A 25,838-nucleotide genomic window follows, 5' to 3' on the forward strand; every position below is an offset into this window, starting at 1 on the left:
CCAAATCCGGCCTCAGACCCTAATAGCTATGTGGCCTTGGGCAAGTGACTTAATCTTGTTTGCCTCAGTTTCTTCATCTGTAAAATGAACTGAAGAAGAAAATGGCAAATCACTGTAGTGTCTTTGCCAAGAAAACTTCCAACGGGGCCATTAAGAGTCAGACAAAACTAAAAATGACAGAACAATAAAGTGCTTAGTACAGTGCCTGGCACATAATAAGAGCTTAATAAATGTTTACTGATCAAAGGAAACTCTTCAATTAAATCATGCATGTTGGCCCCTTCTTTGAAGCTTATAAAGCAGAATTCTAAATATAATATTCTAGCATAGAATAGCAGAATATAAATTCTGAAGCAGAATTGCTTAGAGTATTAACGCATGAAGCAAATTGCCCAGTCACACAGCCAGAATCTGTCTGTCAGTAATGAGGCTTGAACTCGTAATTTCCTAACTCTAAGATCAGCATGCTATCCACTAGACTACACTGCCTTCTACAATATGATATCATGTATTATTATTATCTATGTTTGTATTATTCCCAGAAGTAGATATAGCAGGGATTGAATTTTTGTCGGGATGGATAGAAAGGTCTGATTCCTCCCCATGGTAACCACTATCCTGGACCAATGAGGTTGAACTGTATCAGCATCTACCCCCATGGTACATCACCATGGTAACCCTCTCACTACCTTTCTTCCTAATGGAGCAGGAGTAAGGGAAGAGCTGGTGTCCCAAAATTAAGCATGTAATGAAATAGTATCAATTACCTTAGTAGTTTCGTTTTCTGTGACTTCTACCTCCATAACAAGGCAGCTGGGTGGCACAGTGGATAGATGTTAGACTTGTAATCGGGAAGACTCCTCTTCCTGAGTTCAAATCTGGCCTCAGACACTTACAAGCTCTGTGACCCTAGGTCAGTCGCTTAACCCTATTTGCCTCTGTTTCCTCATCTATAAAGTAAGCTGGAGAAGGAAATAGCAAACCACTCCAGTATCTTTGCCAAGAAAATCTGAAATGGGGTCATGACGAATTTTCAGTTGGACACAACTGAAAAACAACTAAACAACAACTCTAATAATGTCCCTCCTCAGGTATTCTCTATGGGTGTAAAAGTGCAAAAGGAACCCTGAACTAGAAGTCAGAAGACCTAGATCTGAGCCTCATCTTGCCATTAAGTTGCTGTATAACTTGGACAAGTGGCTTTATGACATGCGTCCTCAGTTTCCTCACCGGTAACATGGTAACACTTGTACAACTTACTTTTTATTGATTCTTTTCAATTAGCAAGCCTTTATTCACTTCCTACTACACAGACTAGTCATGGGGAAAGCATTTTGTAAGTCTAAGCCTTTAAGAAATGGGACTTTACTGTTATATGATGTGAATGATCAGGAAAAAGAATAGTATTTGCAGTCAGAGACCCTGCATTCAAATCCTGCCTCCTGCCTCCACTACTTGCCTTCTATGTGACCTCAGACAAGTCATTAATTCTCTGTAGGTCTCCATTTCCTCATCCTTTAAAATGTTGGAGTCGGACCAGATGATGACCTCTAAAAATCTCTTTCAGCTTTAAATCCTAAGGAAATCTTGATATCATCTTTTCTCAGACTTGGGGGGAAGAGATCCAGAAAAGGGTTGGAAAAAACCCAGAAAGGGAAGCAGGTTAGGGACGGCAAAGGAAAAATTCTGATTTTACAATTTTGAGAAAGGTACGATTCCTCTCCCCTCACCAGGAACCCATGAATTGAGTTCGAGTGTTCATATTGCTTTCCTCTACACTTGCAATAAGGTTTCACATTTTAAATATTCAAAGCATGATGGATGATGGTGAGGGGAGAGAGTAAAAACAAAACAAAACTAAAAACAAAGTCTGTCTTTTCTTCTGCTCAACTGAATTCTACCTGCAGGCTGAAACAGGAACAATGGCAGTCACCAAAAGGTCTTTGGATCCCAACAACTGATTAAGCCTTTTAAGGAAAAGATAAATGAGCAAGGATAAATCCAGGCTTTTAAGGGTGGCGAGCTGGGGACCTGGGCATGGCTGGGAGTTTTGAGAATCATAATCCACTAAGAAAAATAAATAAATCTGTCTTCTGAACCAGCACCACCTACTGGTCATGTGAATTTATTCAGTCGATAAAGAAACTCAAATGAAATGTTCAAGATCTAATGTGACAGGAAAGTCAGTCATCAATGTTCACTGCAGTAGGTAAGTAGGCACTCCTTGCCTCAGTTTCCTCATCTGAGCTGGAGAAGGAAATGGCAAACCACTCCATTATCTGCCAAGAAAACCCAATGAACAGGACATAACTGGAAAACGACTGAAACTTAGATGCAGGATAAGTTCTGAAAGGTCTAGAAATGGCTTTCTATGAGACCAGAATAAGATGCATAACTATAGCATTCAATGACCAGCCCAAAAGTGCAGGAGGCATGTCTCCATCTGGCTCTGACTTTTTCAGCCACAGCAGCTTATAAAAGGGCCATATGGGGCAGGGAGGGGGGACAGCTAGTTGGTCACTTCCTGACTATGTGACCCTGGGCAAGTCACTTGACCCCCCTTGCCTAGCCTTCACTACTCTTCTGTCTTGGAACCAACAAATAGTATTGATTCTAAGATGGAAGGTAAGGGTTTCACAATAAAACAAATATTACCTCATTAGAAACAAATATCTTATTTTTGGACAGTAAACGGAACTGTATAAATAAGGATTTAAAAGGGGGGGGGTGTTATAAGGGTCTCCTAACCCTTATTGATTGTTGGTTCTATATTTATCTGTTGCAATCAATCCTATTTCCTAATTAACCCTTAATTAACTCTTAATTAACAAATATCCTATTAGAGGGGATATACTGAGGAAAAGAGAAACTGCAACCTGAATCAGTGGAAGCAGAAACTGCACCAATAAAATCATTGATAAAAAAAATTTAAATGATAAAAGTGTTGTCCTAAGTTAAGATGTTATTTCGGTAGTAGTCTTTTCCCTTCAAGCACTTCAGGAAGAGTGGAAAGGCCAATGGATCTGGAGTCATCAAATTTTGGTTGAATCCCAGCTCTGTTATTTACAACTTGTGTAACCTTTGAGCAGGTCACTAACTTCTTTGGGTCTCAGGTTCTTGGGCTCTACAATGTGCAGGGGTTAGACTGGATGACTCTAAGACCCCATCCTGCTCTGGATCCTCAGATCTCCTAATCATGTTTTCATCTTCACCAAAGAAAAGTTCTTCCATTCTCTTCCTCTTTCCCCTTTTCTCATCTCTCTTTCTCTCTTCTCCTCCCTCCTCTTCCTCTCCCTCCATCTCCTGCTCCCTCACTCCCTCTCTCTCTTCCTCCCTTCCTTTCTCTCTTTCCTTCCCCCTTCCCTTCCCTCTCCTTTTCCTTTCCTCTCTCTCTCTCTCTCTCTCTCTCTCTCTCTCTCTCTCTCTCTCTCTCTCTCTCTCTCTCTCTCTCTCTCCCCCTCTCTCTTTCCCTCCCTTCCTTTTCTCTTCCTCTCCCTTCCCTTCTTTCCTTTCCTCTTTCTCTATGTATATAAATACTGCAATATCTTTATTTATATATACACATATATGCCCACACATATAAGTATACACATACATATATTATGGAGTCACACACGCAACACCAGATATCACAATGGGAAGGGACCTAACAACATAAACATAAACATAAGAGCTGAAAAAGACATAACAAAGAATGTTCGAAGAGATTATCTCTTACAATCCCCCCATTTTACAATCCAATTTCCCTCTGTTGTCCCCCAAGCCAATTTCCTTCTGGAAGATCTTAGCTCCTCATCTTTCATCAATATTTTACAGAATAAAAAAAAATGAGGGCCAGAGAGAGAAGTGATTTGCCCAAGGTCACAGAGATACTTTTAATAACTTGGCTCATCTCACTTTTACTTATCACCCTTTTTTGGTTAACAGACTGCATCGCTTACAGACATAACAATTTGCGATTATCATGTCTTGTTGACAGTGGAAAGTTATGCTTCTAGATGGATGAAATGACCCCATCGGATCCTGGACATCTTTATTTGTAGACTTTTTTGTAGATTTACCAGGTTTGAACTCTTGTGAATTTATTGTAATACTTTGGATATAGGGAATCTACTTCCCAGGTGGAACCTTGAGCCAAAGGCAAGCTAAAAGGCTTGGAAGAGAAGTCAACAGCTTTCTGAAAACACCTTGCTTTGGGCTTGGGAGCCCCGGCATGAAGAGAAATGGCCTTTTTGTTGGGGTTTTTATGCCCAAGTTGTCTCTGTCTCTGGGTTCCTGGGGAGAGCTGTACAGCTGTCCAGGGGAAGGCTCTGCATACAAAATGATGAGCCTCTGTCCTGTAGTGGTGATCTGGAGAAATGAAGCCGCTCCTGATGGTCGTTCTGGCAAGCTGGAGGGCCCCCTATTGCGGCAATTGCATAATTCAGGAGGGAGACTACCTTGTGCTTGTGATTAAGCTGTCAAATCACACAGCTGTGCTCAGGTTTGGAGGCCTCCACATCAGCTGCAGGAAATACAGATGAGCAATTGGAAAGTTTTCCATCTTGGCTTTAGAAATATCTAATGTACATAGTTCTCGTTATCTGACTCTCCAGAAAAAAAAAAAAGACTAAATTTATGTTTTCTCCAGTCTGTAACAGCAGGCCTGGGAATTGGGAGGGGTCTTCACAAAATAAGCCAACCAGCACTGAGTAAAACAAGAGGCCTTGGTTAAAATTTTTACTGATGTAAAAGAAAATCAAACACGATAGAGGGGTTGAGGGAGATCAAGGACATGCTGCAGGGATGGGGGAGTGTCCAGGGAGGTATAGATGTGAGGGCACCTTTTGTTGTTTGGGGGTTCAGTCATTTTTCAGTCATGTCCTACTCTCCGTGACTTCATTTTGGAATTTTCTTGGCAAAGATACTGGAGTTCTTTGCCATTTTTTTCCCCAGCTCATTTGATGGTTGAGGAAACTGAGACAAACAAGGTTGAGTGATCTGTCCAAGGGCACACACAGCTAGTAAGTATCTGGGGCAAGATATGAACTCAGGAAGATGAGTCTTCCTGACTCTGAGCCTGGCACCATATCTGCTGTGTTATTGAGCTGTCCAGAGCACCTCTTTAGTACATTGTCAAAAAAAAGGAGGTCAGTGATGGTCATAGGAGAGGATATTCTCAGACTTGCCACATTCAGCCTCTACCAAGCACTCATCATTCTTCCTAATTGATGTCTAGAAAGTTTGGGTTATTTATTTCCTCTATACCAGAGCAATACAACCTCCCAGGCCAATGAGATATATAAGAAGGGGAAAGATGTTCACTCAGACTGTCTGACTGGTGCCTTCTTCCTGATGCTACAGGGAGGAAAATGGTTGGGCAAGGTCTTAATTTGAGGTTTGAGAATTTTTATAAGATCTTGATATATATATTTCAATAAAATTGGCTTCCTTTGTAATCCTATGGATTTTATTTCATGTGTTTAAAATTTTCTTCTGAGAAGGGGTCCAAAGGCTTTTCGAGATTGACTACCAAAAAGGTCTGGGACACAAAAAGAAGTTAAGAACTCCTTCTCTAGGGAATAGATGGTGACATCTGGCAGTATAAGCATTAAGTCTGGGAGTTTCCAACCTAAGTTACTGAAATTTCCAGAAAAGAGCTGAAGGACAGAGAAGATGTGTTAGTTAAAGAAAGGGGCTGAGTCCATACTAGAGTACTCCAGAAGGGACCCCCAACCCCATCTAGGGTTCTTTTTTGTTTGTTTGTTTAGTTTGGTGTTATTTTACTATTGAAATGAATAAGCAGGGATAAGGTAGTTCTGGGCAGCTAGGTAGCACAATGGAGAGAGTGCTAGGCATAGTCATAAAGACTGTGTAATTAGAAGTTTGTACCCCAAGACTCTGTTTTGCAGAACCCCACATTTGTCCTTATGTTACCTCCTTACATTCTGGAGATAAAGTTTCTGTAACCCTGCCCTCTTGCTCTCTCTTCTCCCGCTACTGTGGTCAGGAAAAACTTCTCTTTACTCAGGTTCTTTCTATTTCCTCTGCTTCAAGTAATATTAATAAATATTATAAAAATAATACTTGGAATTATTGGATATTAATTTTAATCTTACAAGACTCATCTTTATGAGTTCACTAGCTATGTGACCCTGAGCAAGTCACTTAACCTCAGTTTCCTAGCCCTTATCTCTCTTCTGCCTTAGAACCAATATGTAGCATCCATTCTAAGACAAAAGGTGAGGATTTTCTTTCCTTATTCCAAATGCTTACAAATCCAAACAAAACAAACATTTCCATATTTAAAGAAAAAGAAGATATTACACAAATAAAATCACAAGTCCCTATATGTTTCACTTGCTTTTCTTCATATCCAAATAAAAGATCCTATCCACTCGTGTCCCAAACCCTCCTCACCCTTCCTGTATCACATAGGATATCATCATGGAGTCCAACATGTTCATATGAATTGTCTTTCATGTTTGATCTTTCTGTTCAAAGTAAGGGTTGTTGGGGTATTTTTAATCATGGAATCAACACTAGAGGAAAACTTGCAAATCATTATCCAACCTCCATTTTATGCATGAAAAACTAAGACTTAGATAGTCAACTGAATCTGCTCCAAAGTCACACAGTATGTATGTTTAGTGACAACAGGTTTAGAATGGAAATCAAGGGCTTCTGATACCCAGTCATTGTAGATTTAAGCATAACATGATCTTTGATACAAGAAAATTCAGGGCTTAACCAGGAGTCAAAGAATAATATGGTTTTCTGGAAAGTAAAGTAAGATAAGAGGTGAAATATGAGACAAACCCAGAAAGGGAGCAATTAGATAATGTTTATGTTGTCTTCCAGTTGTAATAATCTATGAGAAGGCCATTCTCTTCTCTACTGCCCACTAATTTTCTGAGTTATAAGAAAATAGGACCAAAGATTGAGAGCCAGAGGGCCCAAGGGATCATCAGATCAGACCCTCTTGTTTTATATTTAGACTCAGAGAGTTTAAGTGACTTGCCCCAGATCACATAACTAGTGCTAGAATCCAGCTCTTCCTGATTCCAGAGTAATACTCAATTCATTATTCCATGCTTCCTACTCCCTCCTGTAAGGGCAATAAATTCAATCCTCTGCACCTCTAGTTCTGGCAAAGAGCCTCTAATTTTCAAATCACTGGCACAGTACATCATTTAATCCTCGTATCAATGTAACATAATGAATGTCTGAAGAAGGGAAGGTGAGGGAAGAAGATCCAAGATCTCAGCCAGAATTGCTTTGTCTTAGGTCTGCTTTGATTAAAAATCACTAAGCCTATAATTAAACTGAAGAGTGGAAATTTACAGCTGCTGGCTAGGACAGATGTAGCAACAGAATAGGGGAAAGAGCAAAAGATTGAGAGTCAGGAAATCCAACTTTTACCCAAGCTTTTTCCAGGGATTCTCTGTGTAATTTAGGGTTGCTTTCCCTCTCTAAACCTTGATTTCCTCATCTGTAAGAAAGAGAAATCATCACTAAGATCTGATCAGCTCTTCATTTAAATTCATAGATAGAGCTTAATCTTCCCCTGGACCAGATATATGAAAATGAATACAGTTTCTGGTCTCCCTTTCTCATGTTCTCTTTTCTTTATGAAGTTTAGGTGGTCTCTTAGAATATCAGAAGACATCATAGAGGAGATCTAGTCCAGTTTTTCATTCAGTAGAATGATCTCTACTGGAACATTCCAGACAAATGGACATCTGGTCTCTGATGGAACACTTCTAATAATAGTGAACTCATCACCTCCCAGGTAAGAATGTTCCATTGTTGACCAACATTGACTGTTAGGAATATCTGAGCTGAAATCATGGGATTTAAAGATGGAAGGGACTGGAGTAAGCCTAAGTCTCCTGATTCCAGATCTAGTCCTCTTTCTACTTTACCTTCATATAACTCCTACACACATTGCTTCTAGTTCTATCTTTTGGAGCCACATGGAATAAATAAGTTTAGCTTTTCTCTATGATAAAGATAATAATCATCATGTCCCTCCTAAGACTTCTTTTATTTATCCCCTCATCCTCACAATGATGCTCATGTGTGTTAGATTTAAAATGGTTGAGGTCTTAAACTGTAGTGATTAAAATAGTGGAAGATATAAATTGTGATAGATATAAGAGAGGGTGAGTAAATTTGACCACAGAAAATATGTTTCACTACAGTGTCTTGGTTTTAAATCAAATATAAGGTGGTCAACAGGAAAATATTCCCAATTATTCAAATACCCAAGTCAACTGGGTTTTATAGAGATTTTAATTAATACAAATGTGGAATTAAAGAAAAGAGAGAAAGAGAGAAAAAAGGAAATAAGTATGAAGGGCCTTAAGCCAACATGGCCTAGACCTAAGTCTTAAGAGAGAGAGATCAGTCAGTCAGTCTTTTAACACTCACCACAAGGTCTGCCTAAACAAGGATTCTAGTGACACCAGGCCAGCATCATCTCAGCTGCTTTCACCAACTCCCTCCTCCATATGAATGTTTCAGAATCAATCCTTCCTCAATAGATTCTGCTTCTTATATAGGAGGTTTTTCTCCTATGTCACCTCCCCTAAGTCCTTACATCTACCAATCACTGTAGACATTTTCCAAAGGACTGCCCATCTGAATTCTTGCTAAGTCGACAAATCTCCTCAGTAAGTCTGAACCAGTGAAAACACAGCTGAGTCAACTAATCTCATTAAGAGAAAACTTTCCTGACCCTTTTAGGTACCTAGCATCTCATTTTATCAATTCTAAAAAACAGGCATGGCTCAAAGAACTCCCTGCCTCATCATAAGCATGGAACCAAGTACTTTCATTGTTTAGCAAGGAGTTTTCTCCCCTAAAGCAGTCTTAAGTATGGGTGGAGTAGAGGTCCTCCCATAGCAAGGAGTTTTCTCATCAAAATGGGGAATGTTCCCAGTCCAATGGGGAAATTTTTAACATTCACAAGTCTGAGAAATTTCAAGGTTTACATGTGACATAGCTTCAAGGTTTCAATATTCTTAGCATGTAATGACTAGAATCGACCATAATTACTCAGGGGTAATATATCATGCCATTTCAGAGGCCAAAACTGCCCAATGGGAACAGAGCAGCTGGCAGGACCTGGAGACCACTGGAAGGAAAACTCCAAGAGGACAAGCAATACATTTTTGGATTTCTTAGTATCCATAGAACTTGCCACAGTGCCTGACACATACTAAACCTGTAATAAATGCTTATAGATCGCCTGACTGACTGATGTGCATTAAGTTGAAAAATTTAAGGTTCAAGTCACATTTCTACTGATAGTTTTTTTAAAGATCTAAAAATGGAACAACTAAAGCCTGAAGAGTTGACGTGCCCGAGCTATACCACAATCGCGGTGTTTCAGATTGGATATCAAGTACAGTAAAAGACTCTGTACCAGGAATTAGAAAGCTGTGGTCCAAGGACTAAAACTGGCCCACCACCTAGTTTTGTATAGTCTGAACTAACGATATTTTTTGCATTATTTAATACCTTATTTATAAATATAAAAATCACCATTAGCCATACAGAAACAAATAATAGCCAGCATTTGGCACTCAGGCCATAATGTGTCAACCCCTCATCATGGCAAATATTTTGTGTCATGGCCCCATGAACTATGAATGACCCCTTCTCAGAATAATTTTTAAATGCACTGAATAAAATACATAGGATTACAAAGTAAGTCAATTATACTAAAATCCAATTATTAAAAAAAATGTAAACAAGTTCACAAATCTCAAGTGAAGGGGTTCTTGGAGGTTCTTCACTTGGGATCATATTAGCAGAGCATATTAGCAGAAAGAGTCCTTCAGTTAGAGTCAGAAGACCTGAGATTGAAACCCAGTTCAGTTCTTCACTATCTATGTCACTTTGGCAAATACCATCTCCTCTGTAGGGCAGTTTCCACCTATGTGGAAATATGACTCTAAATTCCTTTCTACCTCTAAATATTATGATCTTTTATATCCAACCCTGTGTTAGGTGCTTTGAGGGATCTAGAAGATACTGAATTTCAGGATAAAATTGGTTTGCTTTATGATTCTATGTATTTTATTTAGTGCATTTAAAAAAAGTATTCCTACTTCAGACTCTCATAGGGGCAATATTTCTTGTCATTAAGGCCCTTACAGCATGGTTGGATAGCTTTTAAGCATGAGAAATAATTCAATAACAACAGTCTAGTATTAATGACTAAATATTAATAATAACACTAATACCTTTCATTTGAATCATGCTTTATATCTATAATCTCTTTTGAACCTCACACTTTGGGGGAGAGAAGAGGGAAAGTATCATAATCTCCTTTTACAGTTGCATAGACTAAAGTTCAGAAAGAAATTGGTTACCATGTGCAAAGTCACACAGCAGAACCTAGAACCTGCCTTCCTCTTCAAATTGTCCTAGAACATTTAATCTGGAACTCTTTTTTGCCCTCTGCATTCGGTCACACAGCACAAAATTTGAGTGTGCACCCTAGCTCTCTGACTTCATGCCTTTAGAGTGTAGGCTACCTGAAGGCAGAGTCTATTTCAGTTTTTCATCTTTGTAACTAGATGCTGAGCCCCAGACCTTTGTACACTGGAGGGACTTAAATGTTCATAGAAATGAATTTAATTCTGCCTCCAAATCCAATTCAGATGAGGGAAAATCAATACGGGCAGAAGCAGGTGGGATTTGAGCCACCCTTAGAAAAAAAAAAAACAACCCTATGCTCAGGGATTAGCCTGAACAAAAACACATCACACGCACAGTATCAACATTCCATTTTCAATCATTATCAGAAATAGTCTTTCAGACTGAGAAATTGTACGTCCTATCTTCCCAGCGATGAGTATTTTTACTTCTCGTTCCCAAAGGCTTTTAGTGTTTATGGGAAAATCAGGGGGTATTACCTTCCACATACTCAATGACAAAAAGGCCTAGATTTTAATAATTCAGCCCCATTATAGCTGAATGCAAAATTGCAATTTCCATCCGAAAGTTCAAGAAGGTCTTCATTGTGGAGTCCATTCCTCTGGTGAATACTTAGATCACTGCTAGAGGAAATGATTGGCTTTGGGGGTCAAAGAACCTGCATTCATATTTCAGGGCTGTAACTTGTGAAAAATACCTACCCTATTTTAGTAGACCCCATCCATCTTAAATCAATAATGTTATCCTTGTTTTAGTTCTAATCAGTGGAAATAGTGATCCATTACTTACTAATAAACAGTCATCAGAAATTGCCAGTCATAGTTCCAGTGATAGTTCATGGTTTGATGACTATTAAAAACAGAGTCTTTTTTCCCCAGGAGTCCTATATCTGACTTTGGCTTAGTCGACATAACTTGAAGGGAACTGACATGACTTTATAGAAGGGGGGCCTCCATCCCAATGTCACAAGCATCCATGGAAAGTCCCATGATATATTAAATATAGGGGAAATCCCTTCCACCCAGGATTGTAATGGAGCAGGTCTATCAACATTTCAGCAGAGGACTTTGTCTTGCTATACTAGGCATGGTAGCCCAGTGCTTTGCACATAGCAGGTGCCTAATCATACTCGTTGCATTTCATTGAATCGATCTATTTGGATTATTGATGACAGTAAATCTACCATTGTTTGGATTCTAACACCTCTTAGTATTTTGTACTTAATGTACTATCAGGAAGTGGAAATGAAACCTTAAAAAAAAAATTTAAGGCCTAGTACCTGAAACATAGTAAGCTTTTTATAAATGCTTGTTGACTTGACTTGAAAATGTGAGAAGAATCTGGATCAGATCCAACAAAACACACACAAAAGAAATCTGTGCTAAGGATGAAAGCGCTCTGATAGCATTGAAGGTCTGATTTTTTAAAAATATTTCATCCAAGAAGATAATAAATGGTGGAGAAAAAAACCTATAAAACCTTTATAAGAATAGCATATATACACATAGTGAGTAAATTGTTCCTTAAAAAAAAATACCAAGAAAGGAGTATAAACTAATTTTCTTTTTTTGTTTCATTGATGTTCTTTACTTTTAAAAACACATTATTTTCACTTCCCACTAATGGCTATTGCCTCTAAACAATAGTGTACTGTACCCACCCCCTCATGCAGAAATAGAGCCCAGCAAAACAAAATCAGAATAATGGCCATGTTTCTAGTTTACCATTTCATGCTTTACCATGCTTTTAGGCAGACTTTCCCAAAAGATTTTCTACAGCATTCCACATTTTCAGTCACAGAATCAACTGAAATGAGTAGAAAACACATAATTGCACTGCACTTCTTGTTTGCTGATTATTTTTTAATGTACTTGATTTGGTAGAGCAAAACAGCTTTAAAAACTCTCCTCTAGTAAGAAGTCTTTCAATCATGGATGAAGGTAATAAAAAATTCTCTATTAGCTGCCACAATGGTGCTAACTTAGCTCAAAGGCCCTCTAATTATTCAGCATCATGCAAAAAGGCCAAACAGACTCATCAGAGGTATTCACCATTTTCTAGGAGAATTTCCTATTCATATTCTAAATCAATCAATCAATAAACATTTATTAAGTACTTAATATGTGCCAGCCATTGCACAAATTCTGGATGAAAGAGAGAATTATATGATCACAGATCTAGAGCCAGAAGCACTTTATATATTGACTAATCTAACCCCCTAATATTACAGAGAGGAAACCAAAGCTAAGAGTTGTTACATGACTTGCTCGAGGTCACACCATTAATAAGGGTCAGAGGCAGGATTTGAATTCAGAATTCTGGCTCAGAATTCAATGGTCTTCTCACACTATTTAGAATTCCCTGTTGATGTTGAGGTCCTCCAGATGCTCCTTGTTGTAGATCCCCTGCTAATTGTACCAAGTCCCAAAATACTACAGAATTTCTTCAGTAAGATCAGAAGCACTCAAAAGAATTTAACGTAACGCTTCAGATTGGAGGAAAGGGAGGAAGGGAAGCTTCATTAAAAGTTCCTATTCGGACAGCTAGATTGTTCAATGGATCAGGAGCCAGGTCTAGAGATGGGAGGTCCTAGGTTCAAATATGACCTCAGACACTTCCTCACTGAGTGACCCTGGGCCAGTCACTTAATTCAAATTGCCTAGCCCTTAATATTCTTCTGCCTTGGAACCAATACAGAGCATTGATTCAAAGATATAAAGTAAGGATTTAAAGCAAAAAAAAAAAAAGTTCCTATTGCCCAGGCTTTAGTATAAAAATGAGAAGGCATTTTTCTTCAGGATATCTTCAGGATATACCGTATACCTTACTTTGGCACTGTAATTGGAAAATGAGAAGGACTGACAGCTAAATAAAAGGAAAAGACCTAGAAAGAAAGAAGCAGAGTGGATTATATTTGGGAAATTGAGTAACATTTTCGGGGATTCAAAACTATTCCATAAAAGAAAATCCTGTCTTTTCCAAAGCAGTCTTCTCTGGGTAATGATGTATGGCTAAAGTCACAAAACACCTTTGATGTCTTCAAAGAATCAAATTGCAGGGCAAGTGAATTATGGGCATTGACTTGTACTCAAGAAAGAGAATAAGGAATATCACCTGAGAAATGAATGTAGGGTTGAAAAATGAAAGTGGGCTAGTTTGGTAGCAAATCTAGATAACACCTAGGCAGATCATACTAGGAATCCACAGTTGTGGAGGGAAGGGAAGAGATCACTCATTGAATCTAGTATTTCCAAATCAAAGTTCATGATTCCAATCTCAGAATCTCCCAAGCAGGTAGAGGGGTCACCCTTGGGGAAGAGTCTCCCATCTCTGTGGATATATTCCAAAGTTTAAACACAATTTTTTGACTCTTGGCCAAATTGAGAAAATGCTGTGAATATCATCTCAAACTAGCGTAAATAAATAGAACAGAAATCTTTTTTAAAAAGGCAAGGTGGGGTGGAGAAGTAAAGAGTTGCTTTGAGTATCTTGACTGCATTTTTGCTATGAGACAGCTCAGTGCACCTGAACCTAATTGTTGCAATTCTATTCATGAAATGTTAAAAGACCAGGAGAAAGTCCCTCAGTTTGTGAGATGGATCCTCTATTTAAGCCAACAAGTCTTTATTGAGTGCCTGCTACATCAGCTGTGAGGCAAGGTATTAGAAATAAAAAGAAAGAGCAAAAAATGGAACAATCCTTGCCCTCAAGAAGCTTCCAGTCTGCTGAAAGGGAACAACATAGATGTAACATACAATACAAGAACATACTAAACAAGAATAAATGCAAGCTTTGAACAAAAGCAATACAGAGTAATTTCATTTCATAAAGTAAACTTCCTATGGAGGATTTAGGGAAGGAAAGATAGCTAGGTCCACACAAAAGGAGAGAAGTTCATGATCTTGTTTACTAAATATTTTGATAACTGGATTTCAACAATGTGCTGTTTTGGAGGAAACATGCATCCTGATAAATTTCATGCATCCACTGTAGTTACAGAAGTTCACAGGGATTTATCAGTTCAGATTGGTTCAATGCTCAAAAGCCTGAAATGGCTCCCTATAGCATACTCAGTAGAATGCCAAGTCCTTCATCGGGCAGTGGAAGCTGATAACAGTGTAGCTTTTCCCTACCCTTCCAGATTTAGCTCATATTATACCATTCTAAATATAAATGGCCCTGCCAAAATGTACTTCTTTTTGCTCTCTGTTCTTTTCCCCCTCCATGTTTTTTCTCTTGCTTTTCATCTGGGAGGAAATCACAGATCTAATCTCTATACATGGAATCTCAGATCTGGAACTTCCTCAAGGGTATAAGGTTTGGGATGGGAGGATGAGAAGGGGGAAGATTTCGACAGGCTTCACAGAGAGGGTGACACAGAAAAGTCAGATGTATGTCATATTTTCCACACTGTGCAAAGTTCATGGGCTGGGAATTAGGAGATTTGAGTTCCAGTTCCAAATGAGCTATTTTAACCTTGAAAAAAGCACTCACCCTCTTGGGACCATTCCCTCACATAAAATGAGAGGATCAGTCTTGTGGATCTCTCTACAGTCCCTTCCCCCATCACTGGCTTTTTGAGTTAGGCTTTGAAGCCAAAGAACCAAAAGTGTTGTCATTATTCACTTACTGATTGAAAGGAAAACAGCATGACACACTCATAGAACTTATTTTACTGTAATTTATTGATCTTATAACCAAAGAATTGAAATGTACTTTTGCAAATGTAAACACCCAGGGGTCCCAGTTCCAAATAATCTTTGAACACATTTGTTGCTCAGTTCCAACCAGGGGATGTTCAGTTCTGGCAAGAGATTGTAGCAGATCATCTCTAAGGTCCCTTCCAGATCTATATTTGTGATCCTTCATTTCTAGCTCAGTTTCTAGTTTGTTCTACCCCTATCTCTGCTACCTTGTCTCTTCTTTCCCTTTCCAAATCCTCTACTTCTCCTCCTCCCCCACAAAGCTCTTTGAAGGCAAGGACTATCTTATTTTCTTAGTAACCTCAAAAGTTATCACAATGCCAAACACATAGTAAGTGTGCTTTAATATATGTTTTACCTACCCATTTACCAGTATACTTATCTATATCCACATTTCTATCTTCTCTCTATCCCTCCTTACCTTCCTTCTTCCTTCCATCAATCCATCCATCTACCTACCAATCTATGTACCTATCTGTCTATCTCTCTATCTATCTACGCTGTCTGTCTATTTGTCTGTCTGTGTCTGTCTGTCTGTCTGTCTGTCTCTCTCTCTCTCTCAATCTATCTATCTATCTATCTATCTATCTATCTATCTATCTATCTATCCATCCATCCAATGATCCTGTGACTGCTCTAAGTGGCCCATAAATCTGCCCTATCCTAAATATCTCTCTAGACAAGATACTTGGGCTCATTTTGCAAATGTATTCATCTAGAGAACGTGATGGGACAGGTATGTGGTATAGATAGATAGCGGATAGAGAGCCAGATTTGGAGTTATCTTCCTGCGTTCAAATCTGGCCTCAGAAACTTGCTGGCTGTGTGACTCTGGGCAAGTCACTTAACCTTATTTGTCTCAGTTCCCTCATCAGTAAAATGAGATGAAGAAGGAAATGCCCAACCACTTCATGCCAAGAAAACCTCAAAAATGAAGCCATAAAGAGTTGGATGCAACAGAAAGAACTGAACAAGGAAAAACATATTATATACAGCCACAAATCTATCCAACAGAAGTAAGCTCTGGGTTGGTCCAGCTGGATTCCATAATTAATGTTTAGATCTGTGGTGGCTTCTTTTTGATGTGTCCCACCCCTTGCAGAGACCAAGTCTGACCAGCTGACCTGAAACATCTTCACTGACTTCCCCAGGGGAGGTGATTGTTGATTTCCTCACTTCCCTTCCAAAGGGGACACCTAGCTCCAGTGTAAGAACTTGAGAGAGAGAACTGTTTCAGAGCCAGTCGTCAGAAAATTTTCTGCTTCCTGGGGAAGCCACAGTGAGACAGGAAGGGTCCCCTACCTGTCAAGTAGCCAGGCATACAGCCTGTCTTGGGAGTCACTCATTCACTAAAGCTTCCACTATGTTTTCTCAGAGGAGATGCAGCTGTCCTTACCTGTCTTATTCTAGGGCTATGATGTGTCTCTGGAGTTAGGAGGTTTGATTTCTTCAAACCTTACAGCAAGAAATGGCCATCAGGATGAACTCATTATCTGACCCCCTAAACCTTCTCACCCTCATTTAATATTTCTGTCCATGGCACCTCCTTTCACCCAGTCATTCACAACCAAAATCTTGGCATAATCCTTGACTCTTCCCACTCCCTCCCCTCTCATTTCTAATTAATTCCCATGTCCTGCTCCTTCTACATCCATCCCATCCTCTCTATTCCCACTGTCACTGCTCTAGTTCAAATTGGCATCCCCTTCCAGTTGGACTTTTGTGGCCTGGTGGGCTGTAGCACAAAGGAAGCATGAGACATTTCCATCCCAAGAGTTCTAACTGGCTATGAGTGCCAAACTTGTGGTAGAGTATTCTGAGTATGTACTGGCCTGATCAGTCATAGCTGAACTCACTGTACTCTGAGCCCAGGGCTACTAATGTCATTGGTAGCTCAGTGGATAGAGAGCCAACCCTGAAGATGGGAAGTCCTAGGTTCAAATCTGGCCTCAGACACTTTGTAGTTGGATGACCCTGGGCAAGTCACTTAGTCCCCATTGCCTAGCCCTTACTGCTCTTCTTCCTTGAAGCTGATACTTAACAACAATTCTAAGACAGAAAGTAAGGGATACCCCCCCCAAAAAATAAAAAAGGCAGATAAGGTCATCTCAGAGGGAAGTAGGCATGAGTAGCCAGAGGGACTCAGCCTGGATCCCTGTAGAAGATGGTGCTTCCACTGAGTCAAGAAGAAAGCCAGAGATTCTAAGAGACAATGGAAGATCTGGAAGACACCTTAGAGCACCCTAGCAATCTAATCCATTCATTTTACATATGAAGAAACAGAAATTCAGAGAGAGGTACAGACATTTGTCCAAGGTCACACAGCTAATAAGCTGCAGGACCCAGATCTTCTGGCACTAAATCTAGTGTTCTTTCTATAACCCCAGTGTTGGTCAATGTAGGGCTCTGAGACCCTTTATAGGAGGATAAGCAGAATTATTCCAAGGATTTCATCTCATTAAAGGATTCAGTATAATAAATAAACAAACTTAGCTTCTGTAGGCCTACAGGCTTACAAGCTGGTATTGGTGATTTTCAAATCAATGTAGGTGATAAAATAATTCAAAGCATGATATAATGGAAAGAATTCTGAATCTGAAATCAGAAGATACCAGAGTTCAAAACCAATCTCAGACACTCATTATCTATGTGACCACAGGCAAGTTACTTCACCTCTCTGAGGCTCTGATTCCCCATCTAGAAAATGGAAATAATGGTATCTTCATGACTTACTTGCAAGACTCAAATTATGTGATGTGTGAAAAGTGGTTTATAAACCTTGAAATTCTATGTATCAGATATCGTTATTAAAATATGAAATCATCTAAAATCACTTAATCAAGCAATAAGTATTTATTAAGTTTCACTATGTACTTGACACTGAATTGGGGTATTATAGAGACAAAAACAAAAATAAAACAGTGCTAGCTCTCAAGGAGCTAATATTCTATTGAGGGAGAAAATATGTACACAGATAAGTACAGTCTCTTCCACATCATGGGGATGAGGAGTGCACCTCCACAATCTGGAAAATCTGCCTAAAAATTTTGACACTCCATACCAGAGAAGAAGTCTAATGTTTTTCTTTTTCTTTTATGGGGCATTTTTATGCAAAATTTGAGTTAAGTATTTGGCCATAGGCTATATGCAAGACAATGTTAATATTTCTAGCCTTTGTGTATCATCTACTAGCTTTTGGATTCTGTTCACAAACTTTAACTTTTAATTTATTTTAACTTCTAGAAAAGAAATTGTGTATGTTTATGATGTTAAAAGATAAACTATATTGATATTATATAATACTATGCACATATTTTATGCATTTCTAAGTTTCTAAATTTCTGTGTTATCTGTTGACTTTCACATGTCATCTGTGGCTTCCACAAAACTGAAAAAAAAATTTACATTTAATTTCTTAGGCTAACCCATGATATATCAAAACCACAATGAGGATAGTCACAATGTGGGATACATACCTGTATATACAAAATAGATGCAAAAATGCTAGATGATTTGGAAGTGAGAGATCACTGGCCATTGGGGGAAAGGGGTCACAAAAAGTCCCATGAGTCCCAGAAGTTGTAATATATTTCCTCAATTAACAGATACTGAGTCTCATTAATATCATGTGGTATTATGGTAGGATTTGGGGTGCAGAAAAAAAAACAAGAGGAAACATATCAATAAATTCTGGTTTATTGTTTGGGAAGGGTAGGAAGGAATAAGGGTTTAGGAATAAACTTATACATATAATTAATTGAAAAGCTAATATCTACAACTAACTAAACTATATTACTAAACTAAACATTAACTTCCCTATATCCAAGTCTCACACCAGGAGTCCAGTTCAAATAGGGCCAGGATCTCAAGTTGGTAGATGTCCAAGTAGGTCCAGAGATCTCCTCACTGATGCTGCCTGCAGCCAGATCCAAAACCTCTTTCCTCTGCTGGTCACAGGGAAAATCCTCTTCAAAACTTATGTCCTTCCAGGAGAGCAGACTATGAGATGAAAACCCTTGGACAATAGAATTTTGCCAGATCCCAAGGCTCAGGCTCCCATGTGACCCTAAGTCACATGCTCCTGTCAATCAATCTCTAAGGTTTGCATCTCTCAGTTTTTACAACAGTTTTTGCAAACCTTTCATCCTTTTTCACATTCCCCCCTTTTGCACGAACCAAAAATCATGTTGGAAACACTATTTTTGAATTTGTGCACAATCTAAAATACTTATGAGTTATCTAAACTAAGAAATCTACCCAAAATAACAAACAACTTACACTCAACTATCTTACTCTAACTAACACTAACCTATTCTAGGGATTTTAACAAGAAAAAAGGAAAAGGAAAAGGAATTTTAAAATGAACAAGTACAAATGTCAAACAGAAGCAAAAGCAAAACAGCAAAATAACATCAAACAAAAGATGAACATAATTTCCATGCAATCATCTACTATTGCAATATATTAACATTAAACTTAAAGAAAAATTTTTTGAAAATTACAATAAACACAACATTGCATAAGTTTTACACGGAAAATCAAAACAAACATTAAAATCACTTATGCAAATACATGTAATAATAAATATTAGTAAACTATGCACATAATTTACATATATGTAATATACATACAATATATGCATGCTGTACATATGCACATATATACACTTATGTACACTTCATATTTACACATAGTTTACATATAGACACTATATAATACAATTAATTTACAATCCAATTATACATCCTATTGACATATATTTACATATTTATAATTTTGTTTGATATGTGATGTCATATGTTGTTTGTGATGTAGTAGAAGTCAATATCTCATTTTCTCATCTTATCTTACTTAATTTTACCTAACTAATCTCTATCTTCAAAATACTTCTCTTAAATAATTTCTATACCTAAACTAAATCTAAGTAACTACATTTTGTTAGTAAATAACATATCTATAGCTAATCATAACATTGTTAGTACCCTAAGTATACATTGTTTCACAAATTTAAGTAGTGATTCAATGAAACCTAACCATGTTTATGTTTTGTTTATGTTTTATTATGTTGTTACTTTTGCTATATCATGTTGTTTTGCTATTTTAATGTCAGTGTTACTGTTATGTAAGAGTTATGTTACTGTTGTATGAAACATACTTACCCCTACTTTCTTTCTCTTCTCACCTCTTCTTTGAATATCTTTCTGCAATTTCATAGTAGTAAATATATTTGTGTTTGTATATGAATGAATGCTATGTTATTATTTACTATAATACATTACCCCAAAGTATAAAAACATTAGTCCATTTATCCTCCAATCTTCTTCATTGGAAATTTCACCCAGTCTTTTAAATTTATAAATTTTCAGTCTTTTAACAATGTCCATTAATTCCTGAATTCTGCTCTTCTTCTGCATTGCCCTCTTCTGTCCTCTTCCCTAGGAATGGTCCTCTCCTTACTGATCTTTTTGACTACAAACTCAATTTTACTGATGATTCTATCTTTATGCAATCTCTTCTTCATTTTCTTCTTCTTCAATTATTTGTACATTTTCATTATTTATACCATGTGCTAATTTTATACGTGAACAATGATACCAGGAATCTCTACCCAAAACTTTTACTGAAGATGGAGAAACTAACACAATAGTGTAAGGACCTAACCAACTTTCCTGTGTTGCTGATGTTTTAGCAAATTTTTTTACATATACCATATCTCCTGGTTTGTAATTATGAAGAGAATAATCCAAAGGACCAGTTTGAATTAATACTCACATACCATGTAATTCTTTTAGTCTTTGTTGTAAAGCACTTAAGAAAGAAGCAAATTGACAATCTCCTGCTAAGGCAGATGTATACACTGTCTTACAAGTTTTTGCTTGTAGCGGAGCATATCCAAAGAGCATTTCATAGGATGATATATGCAAATCTGCTTTTGGCCTTGTATGTAGGTAAAACAAAGCTGTGGGAAGAATCTCTGGCCATTTGAGATGAATTTCAGCACAGAGCTTCCCCACCATAGTCTTTATTTCCTTATTTATGTGCTTCGCTTGCCCTGAACTTTGTGGATAATAAGGCACATGATATTTTGGTATTGTTCCTAGATTTTCAGACTCTTTTCAGGATGTCTTAAGTGAAATGGGATCCTTTATCAGAGTCTATTGTTAATGGTACTCCAAATATAGGAATAATTTTCTTAATCAATACTTTCACCACAAAGCTATCAACAAATACCAAGCAAAACTTGTATCTTCCAGTTTGGGGCATGCTGATGTAATCAATCTGCAGACTCTCAAATGGACAATATGCTAAAAGTCTGCCACCTAAACCTTTCTGTCTGAATGCTCCTTGGTTGAATTTTTGGCAAACAGAACATCTTGAGCAGATCTTATTTGCTACAATACTTATTCCAGGAGCAACCCACTGTCTCTTTATGGTTGTTAACCATATAACATGTTCTTTTCTTGCTCCAAATTTCTCTTTCCATTTTTGTATTTCTGAGTCTACATAAGCTTTTTCTAGATCATCAGATTCAATAGTTGATAAGTTCATAATATACATTTGGGGCATTTCTAGCAGCAAATTTTGCAGTTATATCAGTTTTATGATTTCCTTTAGCAACTGAATCTCTTTTATTAATATGACTTCTACAATGGATTACTGCTAACTGTTTAGGCTTCTGGATAGCATCCAAAAACTCGGTTATTATTTCTGCATGAGCAATTGGTTTTCTCGGTACAGTAATAAAACCTCATTGTTTACAGATCTTTCCTGTAGCATGACAAACAGAAAAGTCATAATATAAATCTGTGTAAACATTAGCACTTTTACCAGTGCCAGAAGACATGCTTGCTTTAAAGCGATCAACTCTGCACTTTGAGCACTAAGGTTACTAGGTAATGATCCATACCACAGTGTCTCAAATTCTGTAACAACTGAAGTACCTGTACATCTAATTCCATTACACAAATATGAAGAACATCTGTGAATAAAACCAAATCTGGATTTTTGATTGGAGTGTCTTTTAAATCCATCCTTGGCATATCCACTAGATCTACTACTTCTAAACATTCATGTAATGGTTCACCGTTATTTGGCAAATCAGGAAGAAGTGTAGCTGGGTTTAATACACTACACCATTTCAACATGATGTTTTCACTACCTAGAAGTATAATTTCATACTTAGATATTCATTGGTCTGAATATGCTTGAGTACGAAATTTCCTCATTAGTGCTTCCATTTGATGTGAACAAAATACTGTCAATGGACATCCCAAAATTAAGTCTGATGACTTTTGAACTAACACAGCTGCAGCAGCTACAACCCTTAAACAAGAAACTGTACCTGCAGCAATTGGATCTAGCTGACAACTATAGTGTCCAATTAGACGATAACTTTATCCTAAAGTCTGTGTTAGTACACCAGATGTAATTCCTTTTGTCTCATTCACAAATAATTGAAAAGGTTTAGTATAGTCTGGGATTCCAAGAGCTGGTGCAGATAAAATCACTTCCTTAAGCTTACTTAAGGCTTGCAGATGTTCAGGTTTGAGTTTCAGAGGTTCTGGTTCTGTATTCCTGGTTAGATCTATTAAACATTTAGTAATTTCACTATTCCCAGGTATCCATTGTCTACAAAAACCAGTTGTTCCAAGAACAGCTCTGAGTTGCTTCTTGGTCTTAGGTGCACTCAGTTTCTAGATATAAGCTATTCTTTTCTTAGTGATACTTCTGGAACCCTCTGACAATACAAAACCAAGATATTCAACATGAGGCAAAACCCATTGAAGTTTTGCTTTAGAGATTTTATGTCCATGTTTATGAAATTCAATCAAAAGAATCTTGCTATCTCTTAAACACACTTTAGCAGATGGAGACGCTATTTTACTTTACCATTTTACTTTCCTTGAATGTTATTGTTTTAAGGTCTCTGTTCAAAATTTGAGAGAATTGGATTGGGCTATCACAGAAACCATGTGGAAGATTTGAGTGAAAGTCCACTGGGCACTGTCCCATGTGAAAGCAAAGATCTTTTGAGAATCCTCATGAATTGGTATCAAGAAAAATGCTGAACACAAATCTACCACGGTGAAATATCTTGCTTGACTTGGAATGGATGAGACTATAGCAGGTGGACTTGGTACTATAGGATGAGTCTTTATTACATGATCATTTACAGATGAATCTATAGACAATTCTGCCATCTTGATGGAGCTTTTGTTTTTTTTATTGGCAGTATGGGAGTATTATAATCTGAAAAACACAGATCCCTGGTTGAATTAAGAACTCAATAGGTCTTACTCTGTCAATAGCTTCTTTACTTAAAGGGTATTGAGGAACACAATGAACTGGTCCTTCCTTGGTTCTCACTATTATTGGAGTAGCTGATTTCAATAGGCCTACATCTTTGGAAGACTTTGCCCATAAATCTTCTGGTTTATCCTCAGGAATAGGCTAGATGGAATTCAACTCATTCTCTGCACTGACAGAATGTAAGAACAGCAATGGGAAAGCTTTCAAAGATTTTTCTGGGAGTTGTAATTATATATCCCCAGTGTCAGTACATTGAATTATTGCTTGCAATTTACAAAGCAAGTCCCTCCAGAGAAGGTTCATTGGACATTCAGGCATACAAAGAAATGCATGCTCCATAGACAGTGGACCTAATCATTTTAGGTTGTAGTTTTGCTACTCTCTCTAGTTTTCCAGTAGCTCCAATCACTTCCATAATACCAACAGCTCTACAGTCTTTAGGAAGACTTTGAAAAACTGATTTACTGGCTCCTGTATCCACCAAAAGATCATATATCTGATCCCCTATAGTTACAGAAACATAGGGTTCAATACTATTTGGAGGTTGGAAGGTTTCAAGAATTGGTGCTAGCACAGTAACATCAGTACAAAGCTCAGTCATTTCCTGGCCATTCAAGTCTACATCTGCTTGAATTATATGACTTTCCCAAGGTTTTGCATCATCAGCTTTTATATTACTATCATTGGTCCTTAAATTCTCCATCTTAGTGTCATTGTTCCCATTTACAATTTTATTATTATTTAGTTTATATTCTTCATTAATTTCTCTTATTATACATTCATTAGGATTTTCTATTAAATTTATATTACAATGTTCTTTCTCTGTACAGTTATTTACACCAACTATATCCTCCTTTGATTCAATTAATTCATTTGTATCACCATATATTTTATTTTCATTACTCCCAATTTCATTTATCTTCAATTCATTTTCAATTATACCACACTCATTTCTTAATGCATTCTCATATGTCTCTAGAGGAAACCTTCATAAGGCACTAGCATTCTTACTCTGGTCACCCTTTACTACTTAGCTGTATTTAGGTCTAGCTTCAGCATTTACCCAAGACTGCATAATACTAAGAGCCGGTGCTTGTTGTCCCTGGAAACAGGCATTCTGACATTGATTTGTATACCTATTTTGATTACCATTATTATTATTATTAGTGTTCCATCTGCTGTTATATTATTATAATTATTATTACCACTCCAGTTACTATATTAAACCCATTATTTAATTGACTTCTAACCTGATTCCTGAATCTGCAGTTCCTGTACAGATGTCCAATACAATCACAAAGGAAACAGCACTTAGGGCCTGATCTCTCATTAGGCTTATAATTGTTATTATTATACCTTGGCTGTACAGATCGCAATGCAGCCACAGCTTTTATTTCTTTAATTTCACTGTCTTTAGCTTTCATTTCAGCTTTCTTTAATTTCCTTTTCAAGTCCTCAACAATGGTATCTCTCATCATTTTTGTCTTCTAAGTCATTTGTAAAATATGTGTCTTTTCTCCTTAATTCTTCCAGATCTAACTCTTCCCAGTTGGGGTAATTGTCTAATCTTTGGGACTGCATTCTTTACAAAGACCCTTTTGATGTGTGCAATTGTGTTTTCTTCCAGTGGATCCATCCCTAATAAAGTTTCAGCTACCTCAGTTATCCTTTCCAGAAAAACCGCAGGAGCTTCAGAGATCTTCTGCTTTATAGCCTCAAATTTTGACCATTAATTGGGCCTTTTAGTATATCTCCCCATTACCTCTAGGATTGCATCTCTTGCTTCTACTAATGTATCATAAACCTCCTCATCTGACGTATCCAACTTTTAAGTCCTCTGGCCAAGATTGTAATAAAGGATCTGTTCTTGTCTCCTGTATAAATTTGGTTCTCTCTCTCTTTGTCAAGACCTCTTTAATCAATAGAACAAAATCACTGAAATCAGAATCATATAAATAAATTGCCCTATGCATCTCTTTAATTATTTTATTTGGTTTTTCATTGAAATTTGGGACCCTCCTTTTTATGGATTCAAGGTTCTCTGGGGGAAATCTCTTATGCATCTTTACCTTATGTACTTCATTTTGTTTAACCAATGGCATATCTCTAAGTGGGAATAAATTAACTATTCCTGCTACTTCTTCCTGTTCTAGACTATTTAGATTTTTTTCCTTTATTGTTTAATTTGTTGTTATCGTGTGCACAGCCTTGATTCTTATTCATGTTATTTAAAAATTACTCCAGTGTATCCAGTTGAGTTTTCATTTGTATAACCATCAGCTTTAAGTCAGAATCCCTTCTGAACCAAGTTACCAGATCTTTAAGATGCTTTACACAAAGGCACACGGAGGCACGAGACTTGTATACAATACAACCACAGATCACAGCAAGGGGTAC

General features: G+C 37.5%; 1 protein-coding gene and 1 long non-coding RNA gene across 2 annotated transcripts in view; one reads left to right on the plus strand and one right to left on the minus strand.

The window, feature by feature from the left end:
* Positions 1 to 25,838, minus strand: part of TRMT44 (tRNA methyltransferase 44 homolog) — a 144,853-nt gene that overhangs the window by 39,986 nt on the left and 79,029 nt on the right. The window lies entirely within an intron of this gene.
* On the plus strand, positions 7,499 to 9,233 carry LOC103093659 (uncharacterized). The gene is made up of 2 exons (XR_001623068.2): positions 7,499 to 7,771; positions 9,068 to 9,233. It is a non-coding gene; the product is annotated as an uncharacterized LOC103093659 (long non-coding RNA).

The sequence above is a fragment of the Monodelphis domestica genome, chromosome 6, assembly GCF_027887165.1.
Source record: "Monodelphis domestica isolate mMonDom1 chromosome 6, mMonDom1.pri, whole genome shotgun sequence".
NCBI classification, from domain to species: domain Eukaryota; kingdom Metazoa; phylum Chordata; class Mammalia; order Didelphimorphia; family Didelphidae; genus Monodelphis; species Monodelphis domestica.